The sequence below is a fragment of the Rissa tridactyla genome, chromosome 3, assembly GCF_028500815.1.
Source record: "Rissa tridactyla isolate bRisTri1 chromosome 3, bRisTri1.patW.cur.20221130, whole genome shotgun sequence".
NCBI lineage: Eukaryota > Metazoa > Chordata > Aves > Charadriiformes > Laridae > Rissa > Rissa tridactyla.
This window is the reverse complement of record NC_071468.1, coordinates 97928610-97940732: the sequence shown is the minus strand read 5'-3', so window position 1 is coordinate 97940732 and position 12123 is coordinate 97928610. Positions and strand designations below refer to the sequence as shown.

General features: G+C 38.6%; 1 protein-coding gene across 6 annotated transcripts in view; it reads right to left on the bottom strand.

The window, feature by feature from the left end:
* LGSN (lengsin, lens protein with glutamine synthetase domain) overlaps positions 1–12123 on the bottom strand; it is a 114600-nt gene that overhangs the window by 72915 nt on the left and 29562 nt on the right. The window lies entirely within an intron of this gene.

The window sequence follows — 12123 nt, the reverse complement described above, 5'->3', positions numbered from 1 at the left end:
CTTTTTCTATTTTTGGTTTTACTTGTGACTTAGAACTGAATTGCATCTGCAAAAGGGATCAATGCTGTTCTGCAAATTTTTGGGAGGCTGATACAGCTGTGAAATAGGAAATAATTTGCTTATATCCTGTTTCTTATTCTCTGTCTAAGGGTATGAACACATCACTTTTTATCATGCCCCTGCCTTGAACCTTCCCCATTGTTTTGAAATAAGCTGTTTTTTCAGCTAGTATTTCAATGCTGCTGTGTCTTCTATACCTTCAGATGAACACAAATAAACAGTTTAATCCTTTAAATACCATGGAAGTGTTTCTGCTTGGTCTTTTGCTACGGTCTATTGTCTTTGCCGTGTGATACTTGCTTATTCAAATTCTTTGCAACCACGTTTCTTTCCCAACCCCTAAGCAATAGGGTAATGTAAACCTTTCCTCCTGTTTTTTTCCTGTTAGGTTATTAGCACTGAGGTCTTTGCAATCACAGTCTGTTGGCAACACATCTCGTTAGAATTTATGAGACATGAAATACCTCACTGCCAAGGCAGGTCTACACTATACATTTTGATAAACTGCTAATAAATGCATTTTGATAAACGTAACCACACATACTGAGTAGCTGGTAAATACAGTAAGATATAGCTGCATGTTGATGCCTTTCAGATGCTGATACCTCATCCAGAACATCTTCCTTCTAAATCAGTTCTTTGCCCAGGCACAACTGGATCAGACAAACCACAATAGTTCCCTGATAGTATCATACACTGAATAGCATAAACTCTGAGATATAGGGCTGGTCCAATGGAAGTATATACTTCTGCCGATGCTTTTTATCTGTGTTCCCTATGAGATATTAAAGCCACATGCAGAATAGTTACCCAGTGCTCTCAAGTTTGGTGCCCCAAGTGTAGAGGAGGATTAAATGAATGTTTGAAGCTGTTACTGACTTTATCTGTTTGACTCGCTCCTCTGAAGGACCACCATGGACACCTGAGGGATCTCAAGAAAGGAAGGGCATTTCAAAGGTCTGAGGGAAACCCTGTCAGATCTGCCAAATTATGAGAAGCTGGCTTCATCCTTTCTGGGGATGAAGACCTTGTTTCCGGATCTGTTAATGGCTTTTCTGAATAGCGCACAAGGATCTCCTAATGCGTAAGGCTATTTGCTACAGCGGAAACCAAGGAAAATTAGCTTTGGTGTTCACAGGGGGCTCTACAGCTAGCCCAGGTGAGCAGTACTGTTGGTTCTCTTCTGTGAGTATGTAGATTTGTCTGAATGTATATGCTTTGGCTTCTAAATGTTTTTCCTTTTATAGGCGCACAACCGGGCTCTGGGTGTTCTACAAACAGGGACATCTTATGGGTTGGACTTACACCCATTCTGCTTCTAGAGATATAGTTATGAAGTTATAGCCGAGAATCCTAACCCCAGGCTCCGTTTCATCTCTGGAGCTATAGCCTGTCTGTGCAAAACCCACATATATACCCCATATATCAATGTCCCTGTCACATTGCAGCCACTGAATGACTGATTTCACAGGTGCCTTCATGTGCAGTCTCCAAGCGTTTTACTACAACTCTTCACTATCACCTCTGGAAGTTTCTCTCCCCAAGCACAAACAATTAATCTCCAAGGAAGGAGCAATGACCCCCTCGTTGCAGAAGGATATCCAGCAGATGCAAAAATATTGCCAATCATATCATGGTATGCACACTTTCCAAAACTTTGCTTTTCCAGTGACCCACAGATGATAATATTTCTTGCCTGGATGCTTGCCTTTCCTTGGAGTACCACATTTTGAAACGTTACTAGACATATGCATGCAGTCTTCTTTTGGCTTGAGCAAATAGTTATTTTCATATCCTTGCCTGAAACCGACCGATTACCATCCTTGCTGTGCAAGGGTTGGCCATGGTCTTAAGTATTCCACAACATCAAGGAGAAAGACACTCCTGAGCTCACAGCAGAGCATGGCAGGAAATGAAAACAATTCTCCAAGACCTAACACAGGCTCACGCAAAGAATTGTTAAGAGACACTCATTCATGCTTAGCATGTGATACACAGGAATGTCACTGTCCCCATTTGAAACCTCCGCATCCGTTCACAATCCTTATAGCACAACCATCTGCTAACATTCATATTTCTCTTTAGAAACTCAGTAATTGGGTGGAATGAGGATGGGACCAACAGAAGTAGTGATGATGTTAGCAGGTCCCAGCCAGCCAGCCTGTCTGGACTGCACAATTTCCGCGCTGTAAGTGCCCCACTGAGCTCAGCAGTGATTCAGTGGCTGGGCACACGTCAGTACTCACATGCGTAAAACAGAAATATCATCACCTGCAAAAGTCCTTCCAGCGTAGTCTTTATGCTTTCGCTCCAGCCCAGGTGGGAAAGTAGATAGAAGCAGTGGTTACATCTGGCAGAGTCAGTTTACAATGCAGCTGCCTCCTGGGGCAGCAGCTGAGCTCTGAAGCAAAAAGCAGATCGACAAGCACTGGATATGGCAGATTTGTGGAAAGTAAAGGGAAGGTTAGACACAAGACAACCCAAAAGATCACATAAAATACACAAGAAAAACTGGAACAAAAGCACAATATGATTTTGCCAATGCAGGCAGTGACCATTCATGACCTGACCTTGCAAGGACATGTTGAATTGGCCCTAATCTGCTCTACCAGATAATCTGGCTCTGCGCATATGTGGCATAATTGCTTTTATCATTGGACTTCATAACTACACCTAAAATCAAATAAACCCAACACAAAATAAAGAGTCTTGTTTTAATTGAACACTCTAGATTCATTTTTGTTGAGACTTACTGAAAAGTATAACATGAAAAAGAGCTTTTGCTTTTATACCTCTTTTAAAAGACCGACTTGAGAGCTTTTTTATTGACTAACAAACTATGTGTACAAATACATGTACACACACACACTCTTTCATATATATATATATATGGCAACTTCCTGACATTATGGGATTTTCAGCATCCTATAATGGTGACTTACACATGATACTAATGAAATAATAGGAAACAGGCCTGAAAATCAAAGGTCATTTAGTCTTTCTCTCAGATGCAGCGGAGGATCAGCTTTGTCACACTCGACAAAGTTTGTCTATTCTGTCCACAAAAGCATTCAGTGATGGATATGCCTTAGTACCCATAAAAAAAATCAAAACAAAACAAAACAAAACTTGTTTCAATACTAAGGTTGGAATTCAAACGTTAAAATTAAAAATCTTCAAGAGAGACTTTAGTCTTTTTTTCCCTTTTTGTTTATGCTTTGTTATAACAAGGTTCAGTACATTGGGTTTTGCCTGATTTGAGGATTTGAGACACTGAACAACATTTCTTATCAAAATCAATAGCATTGAATAAAAAAAGGACTTGGGTGGTATTGATTACAATAACATTTAAATCCCAGTAGAAATAAAAAGTCAGAAAGACTCTCATTTACCTAATGAGAAGTGCATTTACTATACTTTTTCAGATTTTTCAGATTTCTACTTACTGGATTCTTCCTGCTAACTGTAAATGCTGTCCCAAAATCCCTTCCAGCTGAGTGAGGCTAAGCTGGTAGTAAGAGACAGAAAAGCTAATAAATTGAATTCATTCTGCAATTAAAATTGTTTGGCTACATATGCAAAGTGAAAGAAAGCTTAATTTTCTTTATCTTCGTGATTGTTCCAACAGTAGAGAAAGTAACAACAGTAACAGAAATACTAAGATTGGTATCGGCTGAATTACATACAGAAAAGTTTGTGTGTAAAAGCACCCCAGGAAGGACTTGGTGGATGAAAAGCTGGACACGAGCCAGCAATGTGCGCTCGCAGCCCAGAAAGTCAACCATAACCTGGGATGCATCAAAAGAAGCATGGACAGCAGGTCAAGGGAGGTGATTCTGCCCCTCTACTCCGCGCTGGTGAGACCCCACCTGGAGTACTGCATCCAGCTCTGGGGTCATCAGCACAGAAAACACATGGACCTGTTGGAACGGGTCCAGAGAAGGACCACAAAAACAGACGGATGGAGCAGCTCTCCTATGAAGACAGGCTGTGAGAGTTGGGGCTGTTCAGCCTGGAGAAGAAAAGGAGACTGGTCTCCTCAGGGAGACCTTATTGCAGCCTTTCAGTACTTAAAGGGAGCCCACAGGAAAGATGGGGACAAACTTTTTAGCAGGGCCTCTTGTGATAGGACAAGGGACAATGGCTTTAAACTAAAAGAGGGAAGGTTTAGACTAGATAGAGGAAGAAATTGTATTACAATGAGGGCAGTGAAACACTGGAACAGGATGCCCAGAGACTTGGTAGATGCCCCATCCCTGGAAACACTCAAGGTTAGGTGGAAACACTCCTGGAAACACTCTGAGCCCCTGATCTAGTTGTACATGTCCGTGCTCATTGCAGGGGGGGAGTGGACTAGATGACCTTTGGAGGTCCTTTCCCACCCAAACTATTCTATGATTCTATAAGAAACAATAGAACAAGAGCTAAAAGAAGGTCCTGTGTAGATGGCAAAGGACAGAACTTTCAGGAATCAAACTGGCAAAAGGTGAGGAATGTGGTTTTGTCAAGATCAGAGGGCCTGCGGTCTGGTAACAGGAGGATGGCAATAAAGATACGTCATATTGTATGTATCATTTCTGCTCCTCTTATCCTAACGGGAAAGCAGATTTTAACCTTAAAGATTCTTCAAATGAAGAAGTAAATACAACAGGCAACACATTGTCTAAAATTCATGGAAAGTGAAATTAAATTCTGAAATAGAAGAATCATCCTAAAATAATGTCTGATTTCTAAAATGGTACTGAAGAGCACTCCAAGCCCCTGTTTGTTACCACCAGTAAAGAGGAAGCCAAGAGACATAGCGAGGAATCAACAACCAATATCCTTTTTCATCCACATAACACACAGACAGTCCTTGCTAGACCACTTGGACATACTCGTCTCTGTGAGTATGTGGGTATGAGTGAGTGAAAACCTAGGGCTGACTGAAACGAGTTTTGTTTGAAATAATTTTCCGTAAGTTCTCACATTGATTTTTTTAACTTAAATTTCCCACAAACCTGAGGAGAAAAGGGGTGTTCTTATTGATTTAGTTGCAAATGGTCCCCAAAGAGAGACCAGTTAAAATAAGATGAAAAATTGCTTGAGCAAAGAACTTCTTAAGGAAATTTTTTCCTTCTGTGAGTGCCTTGACCATGAGGCCATAGACTTGTAGTGCTGACTAAGTTACTTCTTGATGAGAGAATCGTCATTATTATCTCTTCTATTAGCTATGTTTTAGAAAGTAGAGCTAGAGCTCTGACTGAATTTGAAGGATCTCAAATCTTTATGTGGAGTTAGGCATATCTGGAGGAAGGATTTCAGATTGGATCCCTCTGAAGTCTTAACAGCTGTTTTGGGTAGGTTTTGGATCCTACTACAGCAAAAGAGGAAGCCAAGCACTGAGCTGCTTAAACTGGGACAGTGCAGAAAGAAAAACTCTGAGCAGCAAGGAAACAGTCAGGATGACTTGCTGAAATGAAGCACTTACAGCCACCACATGAAGAATTTTGATGTGCGGCTGCACTGTGTATGAGATTAAGACACCTAAATTTAAGTGTTATAGGTATCTAAGCTGCGGAAGTGTTTTATTTGCTAGTGAGGTCATAGCCTTTATGTCTGCTCTAAGGTGATCTAAACTGCTCTTTAGATTCCAAGTGTGTTGATTAGATTTCCATCAACTATAATGGGGCCATAGGCATGTTTGTATGAGTCCAAATATAAAAATCTAAATTTAAGGGTCCTGATGTCTAGCCAAGCATCAGTCATGCATATGTCTTGCTCTAGATGCCATTGGGCTTTCTTTGCATGTGCCTCTAAATCACACTTCTGCAACAGTTTGTTTATGAACGTCCCTCTATTTTTCATGATTGAGTACATTTTTACTGTTGACCAGTTTGTATTTTTTCTCACTTTTTTCAAATAACAGCATTAATTATTAATTGTTAATTTTTAATTCATGCTTAAATTGTATATTTCTTGAATTAAAGTTTTGTGTAGTATAACTGTTTCACACAGTTAAAAACTGGCATATTCGTAACTGCCCCGGTTGTTTGGTGGTATTTATGCTTAGCGTAACAGGGCACCATACTCTGGGTTAATGTTTCCTGAAAGTTTAAAAATGGACAGACTATGTGACATGAAATTCAGTATATCTGCAGCAATTATTTACTGTTCAGGTCCCATAAATTTTCCATTATTCACAGATAACATGCCACGGAAAAATGTTCAGATATTTCTATTGTAACAGATCAGATTGCATTTTTCTTTTTATAGTGAGAGTAAACTCTTGTTCTTGGAAGTCCTGACAATGATATCTGAAATCTCTTGTTTAGTCACATAGCAACATTCATATCTAATGATAAAGTAAATTTTCCCCGCTTTTGGCTGCCAATAGTTTCAGTGCTGAATAAAATACTCCCAGTTTCCAAAGAATTAGATTAAAGCTGCCTTTTTTTCATGCTATTCTTGGTTGTAAACTCACTACAACTGTACAGTTCTTAGAGTACAAGTAGAAATCAAGACTTTGGGGGTTTATTAGCAGTTCTTTGCTGACTGTTCAGACCTGTGCAGTACCTTAACTTTCATTTCTGTTTTTCTTTGTGTATGGTATTCATGCCATAGTCCAGAATCTCATATAACTCGGCATGAAAACAAATTTTAACAAGTATAGTAGATGCCAAAATGTTGCTTTTTAAATCTATTTTACTCATCTTAAACATCACTAAGTTGTTGATTTTTGAATGAAGTCCTGATTATTCTTCCTGCTATTACACACAAACACACTTTGAAATTTCATTTTGATTGTGTTTTTGTTTGCCCCGATTTGGGTCACTTCGCAGAGCTGCAGGAAAAAACATCTGCTTTGCTCCCTCCCAATGGTTACAGTGTGAAGCCAAGGAAAGAATGCTGCACAGGCAGTGAAGGACAAGCCGTCCCACGGGAATACCTTCTCCCAGATAGGCACCCCTTCTCCATCACCTTAAGTGGAGCTGGAACCTGTGGACTTCTACAGAGGGCTTAGGATCCTCCCACCCACACACACCTTTGACAAAGCTGAACATGAACCAGGCTCTGAGCAACCTGACTGAGTTGCAGATGTCCCTGCTTGTTGCAGGGGGGTTGGACTAGATGACCTTTAAAGGTCCCTTCCCACCCAAACTATTCTGTGACTCCATGCCGCCTTTGCTGATTACAGCACCATAGTCTTGGATACTCCTGCATGTTTTTAGTAATGTTTTATTTCTTTTGGTTTACGTCCAAAAGGTATCTGCCTAAGTGCAAGAGAAATGAGCTCTAGCGGTGATATGGAGAGCCTTCCACCTGCCCACATACATCCTGGCTGTGATGTAGTGCACAGACAAATTTTAAAGTCCCAGTGTTAATTTTTCATGTTTGTCAGGAGAGGTATGATGTAAAAAACATCTATGGAAAATGTAAAATGAGTGGCAGAACACAAAACTCTCTTCTTTCTTGCTTTCGGTAACAGATTCAGGATACCCTGTTGCTATTCTATTCTGCCAAAAATGCTAAAAGTCACTACGTAAATTATCCTCAGGATAGGTTGCCATTAGCTTAAAGACTGAAGTGACTCTTTCTCTGTTTTAACATATCAGTATCTGTTAACGTTTAATACTTGCTTCTGTGATTTTTTAAATATATGATTTTTAAAAAATTTGTAGATTATATCCGCTGCTTATATGAATCAACTTTTGTGGCTTCTTCCATTTTGCCCAATATTACAGCTGAAAGTCTTACTTTTCAAAATTGTTGCAAAATATAAAATACACTGAAACAGAAATCTAAGCCTGACCCTCCTATATCCCTGTTTAAAACTACTCTGTTGTATTTTCCCTCTGTACCAGTGAATAATTATATTACAAAAATGAAACTGTTTCAGTGTGGCTTTTTTCTCTCCCCTTCATTCTGTTAATTAAGGTGTTCTCACATAAAAGGGAAAGACTGCTCCAGATTCTGCTATATTAAAATGAAAATTTGAATGTATGTTTTTTTCTTCTCACCTGAGTGTCCCAACTGTTGCTTTTTTGGAGGGAATGTGCGTATATCCACTACCACATGGTGTGTAAAAACCTTTATCGTTCATCAGAAATGGTATGAGACCACCCTTTAAATTGGTCCCCTAAGAGAAGATAGCCGGGAAGATGTCTGGTTTGGCAATCCTGTCAGGAGACAGTTTTCAGCGTAGGTTCCCATGCAGTGGTTCCCATGCAAAGGGAACCATTGTATTCCCAGGTTCCCAAGCAATGCTGTGACATCCAGTATAAAGTGGCAGAAGCACCTCAGTGGAAAAAATTCACACAGTACATGAATTGAAGGATTACTTGTCCATAAATTTGAGGAAGTTGGCACTACCAGAGTGAAAGACTTTTGCATTAAGCATCTTTTGGTGTTAGACCCCTGTCTCAGATAATGGAGAGAACTGCTATCTCCCCACCTCGCAGGGACTGTGGGGAAATAAGTGCCTTAAAAATTGCAAGGCTCTGAGACCAACAGATAAATAGTCATTCACATAGCTTTCTAGGATAACACATTGTGTACAGGACATATGAGAAAATGCTTAGTCTAAACAGATGTACAATGCAAAATAGTGGGGTGGAAAATTTACAGATGGCACAGAAATATTCTGAGGCACGAAGCCAACATTTTCAAGTACGAATCCTCAGAAGCCACGCACACAGCGAAAGAAGCATCTTGTCTGAAAGAAGCTGCTCAGAAGTGTTGGCTCCACCAACACAGACTGCCCCTGGCTATTTATTTCAGGTTTAATTCTAGTTTTAGGACTTAAGTGAGCATTCAAGCTTGAAAATGTTCATCTGTTGCTCACAATAATGCTCCAAACCAGGAGTAAGGTAGGTCAAGCAAGTCATGCCATTAAATAGTCACACATAGTAGCTGCTCATAGAGCCAGACTCCCAGGTATCACACTTTTCATTATCTAAGGAGGCATTTCAGCATCAAGCACTTGTTACACATGGGCATCAACTGATCACTTTGGACAAAAATTTGACCCAGGAAAATAGCAAACGTGAGAGTCTGTGTGAAAATAATCAAAAGATGTTATATCAAGTTTCTCTTTCTCTTCCTTTTTCCTCTTTTTTCCCTCTCTTTAGTCTATCTTTTTCATTTTGCTCATGCCATTTTTTATCTTATTTATCCTCCTTCAGAAATTGCATTCCCAGGCAAGTCTCCTATTTCCCTAATCTTCACTCAGCAACTCCTACAGTAGTGTAAATCAGACTTTGGAATCAGTGCACTGAAATCCTCCTGTGATTGACAAGTCAATGAATCAACTGTATTCAGATTTCTGAAGGCGGTGTTTCCTATCTCTGACTGACAGAATGAGTTCAAGATGGATAATTTCAACCACCTTTCATTTTTTCTTCTTGCAATGCAGCCCAGATTTTTTTTTTAACTTGACACCTTATAAGATTAAAATTTCTCTTCCTTTCCTGTTCCTGTCCTCTTTCCCAAAGATGTCTTCCCAACCTTATCTCTTACCTCTGTTTTTTTTTCTTTCTTCTATAAGAAAAAGATCAAATTAACTTACACTATTTCTTCACTGCTTTTATTTATATGTAAGAAATAAAGCTCTCTGATGGTACAAGGAAGGACCTTTAACGTTGAATACAGTCACACATTTTTAGAAATTGATGACAAAGAATGATACAGTATTTCACTATCTTAGTTTATGTAGTTCAAAAAACAATGTTATGCACTTGAGAATATGTATCAAAATGTACTTATATGTACACTACATATATACATATATATGTGTGGAAGGATGGGCAGGTATATGGATGTGTGTGGATATATATTATCATTTCAAAAACAAGATTAGAAATATAAACTGGAAGTCTGCCACAGAAACATATAAAGCCCCCAAAAGACTGAATTTTTAATTACCAAAAAGCAACTGTTTTATGATTAATTCCTGCATTTACTAAAATAAAATAGAGTGGTTATTAATTTCTACCCATAAATGAATACCTTTAACCCTTTTCCTTCTGTGCAGGTCATATGTCAGTATATTCTTTCTTTTTCAAAAGAAGATAAAGTTATGAATATCAAGAAGATGTCAATATTTTTCTTTTACAGTTTTGCAGTTGCTGAGGGTAAATTCCATGCATTTTCTGTAGAAGTTTTCCTGGAGAGCTGTGGATTCAGTCCCAGTATTTCCAGTGTCTCACCATGATAAAAAGAGTCATAAATAAAGCCATCTCATTAAACCCATGACATTTCTTGAACCTTCATATTCATATGAATGAATAGCGTATTTGAAGGGCACTTAATTCATTATGCAAAAGCATCCATTACGAACATAAGATCCTTGAAATGAACTCCTGAAGTATATTTGGAGACAGGCAATCCTATCGTTGTGTGGAAATAAATAAATTTTCTAAATGTTATATCTTCTATTTTAAAGCCCTTGTCAGCATGTTCAGAATAACTACATGTCAGAAAGTTATTTAAAGGAGAATGACCAATCAACAATGTGTAATTCAGAAAGGAACCAAAATACCGCTGAGCCTGGAAACCTAGAGAAGAAAGTGTCTCTTCCCCACCAAGCTTTGCCTCAGTCATGATTGCTACACAACTGCAGTACTCTTTTTTTCTAGGCAGTAAAATAGATTTCTATAGAACTGTTGGTTGAAATGGCATTTTTGCCTTTCACTGATTTATGACGATGAAATCATTGTATGTTTAGAACTACTCATATAGCAGTTTGAAAAAATTACTTTGTTGTTTTTCTGAATCCTCTGTGGGTCTTGGGGAAGCAAGTTGTAGGATAGCTTTAGAAAATGCCTGTATAGCACAGACAGAATATGTATTCACTTGATGGAGGAATCCCAGGAGGAACAGCAGAGCTGACATTTGACACACTCTCATTATTAAACTACATCTCAGGGAGTGTACCAAAAGTGGATTTGCCAGCCATGTCTCCGTTAATAAAGATGAACTGCAGTAGCTACCATACTTAGCAACTCAACTGGAAAGAAAGTTAATTATTAAGGTTATATGGAAAACAATTCCATTTGCCAATGGCTTTTGAAATTACTTTCACTTTGATGTGAAGTGAAAAGAAAAACAAGTGGATTTCTTTCCCCAAATGAACTTCTGTTGAAACAGCTCTTTAAATTTCAAGAACTCAACTTTTATGATCACTAGAAATAATCAGAGAACCCTGCCAGAGATCCATCATAATACTAAATTCTGATGAAACTTCATGAAAATGTACGCACCCAAGAAATATTCCAGCTATGGCAATATTGGATATTTCAACATCTTTCCATTTTAGTGAAAGTAGCTCTCGTAATTATGTAGAAAACTAAGATGAACGCTACCACTCTTCTCTTACAACACTGCAACCAACTTATTAGTAACAAGTCCTATTTTGACACTTCTAAAGGAAATTGTTAAAATGGATAGGAAACAAATGCAATGGAAAACAAAGGTATTTTGTGATCATCATTCTTCACAGGTTAATTTAGATTTCTTGTATTCAAAATGCATATTTACTTCAATGAAGGGTAAGTTTCAAAAGGCACAGTTTCTCCTTTTGTGCCATTGAAACTGCACTGAAGAAGAAACCTTGATATATGAGACTGCCAATAGGATTAAATAAATAAATATTTTTAAAATTATGCAAGTACAATATATTTTCACTATGGCCCCCATCATTGGGATAAACCAGGACAAGGAAGGACACGACCACTACAGCTAAGCATGATCTCACTGAGAAATACATAATCTAATGTTGCCAGAATGACTGCTGGGAAGCTGGTAGGTCTCACTCTTTTCTTCTCCCCACCACTGCCCCTCTTTCTATTTTACTAATGCAGCACAAAGAGCAAAACCAGAGTTCACAGAGCCATGCTGTGAAAGGTAAGGCAATTTTCATTCTTCTATATATGGAGGAACTCCAAATAATCATACTTTCTAGGAGGTTTTCTGTTGCAGCATAATCTCGACTTGATGTTCTCACATTGGTTAGATTTTTAAGAACAGAATATTTAATATAAAGTTATTTATCAAAGCTTGCCTAAAAAAGCCAGTGACCAGCTG